At 39.8% G+C, this 3,531-nt stretch overlaps 1 protein-coding gene across 1 annotated transcript in view; it reads left to right on the forward strand.

Annotated features, from left to right (window-relative positions):
• The window catches only part of fstl5 (follistatin-like 5), a 219,971-nt gene that overhangs the window by 139,648 nt on the left and 76,792 nt on the right, over positions 1–3,531 (forward strand). The window lies entirely within an intron of this gene.

A 3,531-nucleotide genomic window follows, 5' to 3' on the forward strand; every position in this document is an offset into this window, starting at 1 on the left:
ATATAAAAAACAAAAGTCCTCTTGAACTTTGACTAAAAAAGCAAACTTTGATCCACCTGAAGAGGTTGATTAAATGACAGTAAATCAGGCTCAGGTGAGTGTCAGGAAATGCAGACAATCTATCAAAGCGAGGAATTTATCCAACAGATAAATAGACATGTTATGGAAAGAGCATTATACAAGTTCAATGAAAAATGTCCTGCACCTTAATGTGGGGTGGGGGGGGGGTTGAAAGATCTTATTGACACATTTCTTTGTGTTTGTTCTTCCGTCAGAGCAGCGGTTTCATGTGTGAAGCATTCCCCCCCAGTCAAGGTCCACACTACTGTCAGTGTGAAAGCACTCTTTATTGAACGTTCAATCTTGACGTGCGTTTAAACAGAAGTAGCAGGAGCCACATCAGTCCACAACATGACCTTCTGCTGGCTTTTTACACCAAACACGCAGGTCACTTTCACTAAGTTACTTACTGTTTGCGTCTTACACCTTTTGTAAATATGTGAACATTGTACAGGAGTGAATTTTTATTCATTTTAGGATTGAATAATTCATTTTGAAATTTGCAGTCAAATGGGGGCGTGGCCTTCTGATCACATCAGTATCACAGTTGCCTCGTTCTCAAACAGTGATGAGTCTGTTTGGTTCACCTTCAGATCAGTTTCAGAAAATCAAAGCTTTCGTCTTAATGATCATTTTCAGTCAAGACAACTCCAGGTTTAAAAACGTTTTTTTCTTCCTTCATCTCCTGTTTGACTGTGTTTGATCATACTTCTAACCTGGAGTCAAATTTCAAGTCAAATAACCAAGTGATAAACGTCACTATGGAGACCCTGCAAAAAAAGGGAACAGCATGAAGATATTCTCTCTACTTTATGCCATTGTCACCAAGTCTGGATTCAGTTCAGGAAGTCCTGAGCTTTGCTCTCTGTCCACTGATGTTTTATTCCCTCAGTGCAGCCCGCCTCATTTTCTGTCATAGTCAGCCATAAAGAAGACTCCCTCAACATGTCACACCTGTCATCTGCTTGCAGGTGACGGCATGGACCACAGCAGTCCTGCAGCTAATGCTTGAGTCAGTTTGGCTCAATCTTTTGCTCCCATGATGCACCAGCATAATTGCTGCTCATGGTAATAAAGAAAGGGGTACTTCCTGGTACAGTGACTGCACAAGCCAAGGAATTACAGGATCTGATACAGGTGGGAACAATGTGAAGGATGATATTTAAAGAAACATGACAAAGCCGTTAAATCACAGCCTTCCTTATTCTGCAGCTGTAACACTTCTTGATTTATTTTTTGTTGAAAGATGGATGATTCATTCTCCTTTAAGTTCCACAAGGTAGCTGTGATAAAATAAATCCAATTAGGCATCGTCTGAAGCACGCGTGCATACTAATGCTGGCTTTCCCTCAGGATCTTCTCTAACAGCTGCTATAAAAACGGCCTGATCTGCCTGAGGTAACGCTTTCTCAAGGCTTGTTGGTTGCTGTTTTACCGGCATGTGATGTCTGCGTGGGGAAGTTTAACAAGGGGAGAGGACACAAATCTTGAAATATTCAAGTATATCTGGCACATTTTTCCTAATAGCTGAAAAAGCTAGCATGCTGAGAAATGGTTCTTTTGTATAAAAATCTTTCAATGGTCTGACCCTCAGACAGATTTTCTACATAAACTTGAGCTGACTCTTACCTTGTAAATGTGCAGTGTTTTAAAATCTTTATAAACACAATTTAAAGAAAAAAACATTCACTCAGTATTCTGTAATGAAATCAAAAGTGTGTTATCTTGACAACCAAGCCTTGTCTGTTTTGTAAAGTTTAAACTTTAAGTACTGTTTTCTTTACTTAAAAAACCTAGAAATCCAAATAGTAATGTGACTGCAGGATGGATAAAAAACTACAACACATTTGAAATGTTTTCTATCATTAAGACCTTCTTCTATATTTAACTTTTTTGTATAACATTAAATGTCAAGTTATTGAAGGAGATCATCAAATAGAGAAAATACCAGCAGGACTTCACTTATAACTCAGGACGCAACAACCTGTCTTCCACTCTTTTATTTAGATTCTGATTTCAGAAAAGCAGTTTTTTTTTTTTTCCAAATACATTTGTGGCCATTGTTGTGAGCAACCAAGCACGGTGAAAAACCTGCACACAGGTATGAATATTATGATTTTTTTTTTTGTCCATAATTAAATACATAAATATAAATAGTTACATTTCAAACAACAGCATTCTACAAATTGACATCTAACAAAGAAATTGGAAATAGAAAGCAAATCTAACAGCATGGATTTACTAGCAATTCACAACCAAAAAAGTGTATTTGTAACCGTAACGAACAGCTGATCAATAGACCACCCCGTTTATTTCTGCGTCTTACTGGCTGCCTCTGTACTTCTTTAGATGCCTTGGAAGGTCTCACGTCTGATGAACGGCCCCAACGCTGGTTTCTGTCTGATTAATGTTTACCTTCCACACAACACCCAAATCACTGTGTGCATGCAGGCGCTGACGTGGTGACGCAGCTTAATTGTTTTCACCTTTCACAGTTGACCTACTTTTGCGATCATATTTTCTTTTTAGATTCTCAAATATAATTACTCCCTTTTAAACTATTCTCTTTCTATCCCAATTTTATTCATTTATTTTTTTTGTATTTTTTTTGTGCAACTTTTGACCTAACATCAAATATTTGTGATATAAGTTTGTTGTCATGTTTTTGCTTATGTTAAAATGAAATGAAGCTAATCCTGAAATGTCACGTCCCAACAGTGTTTGTGCATCTCATCACTTTTTACAAAATCAACTTTCCCAAAATCAGCACATGCTGAACTCCTCCTGTGATTACCGCTGCACTTTTGAATTTTTACATTTGCGCTTTTAGGGTTTGAACATGAGAAAATAACATAAAAATCCTTTCTACTTCTCCTTGAAAGGGCCATGAATGAAGGCTTTTGCATGGCTGTTCAGGTTCAGTGATGGTGAATGCTGGTGGGGCACAGAGGAGTGTCAGAGAGGAATGCAGAATTTGTGAAGGGAGACAGCAGGAGCATGTATCTGAGAAACAGGCTGATGGAGCATGATGGAGGACAGAGCAGGAGGGTTGGCTAAGCAACCTCGCCGCAATTTGTCTTCATGCAGCCGTTTCTTTTCAGCATCCTTTGGGCATACACTCTTTTCCTGACAAGCTTGTTGCTTCCAGTGCAAAGGGTGATTTAGCCCTTTCTGTCACTGACCGGCATTCTGTCTTGGGAGTGGTACGGAGTAAATCAAAAGTCTGGGCTTCACAGTTAATCACTAATTACAGCTTGGACGGGGAAGACTTCCTTCCCGGGGGGCTAAGTCCCTCAGGCTTCAAGTCAGTCCAGAAAAGAGAAGCAAATGCCACTTCCTCTGCTGATAAATCTCTGGCAGAGGAGGGGCCGAGTGGAGCCGGCTCCAGCAGCTCAGATTCTCATCTCTCAGAGGAGTTTCTCATTCAGGTCGGATACGAGCTCTGGTTTTTCCTGCACCCCCCCCCCCCCC

The sequence above is a fragment of the Oryzias melastigma genome, linkage group LG2 (genome assembly GCF_002922805.2).
Source record: "Oryzias melastigma strain HK-1 linkage group LG2, ASM292280v2, whole genome shotgun sequence".
NCBI lineage: Eukaryota > Metazoa > Chordata > Actinopteri > Beloniformes > Adrianichthyidae > Oryzias > Oryzias melastigma.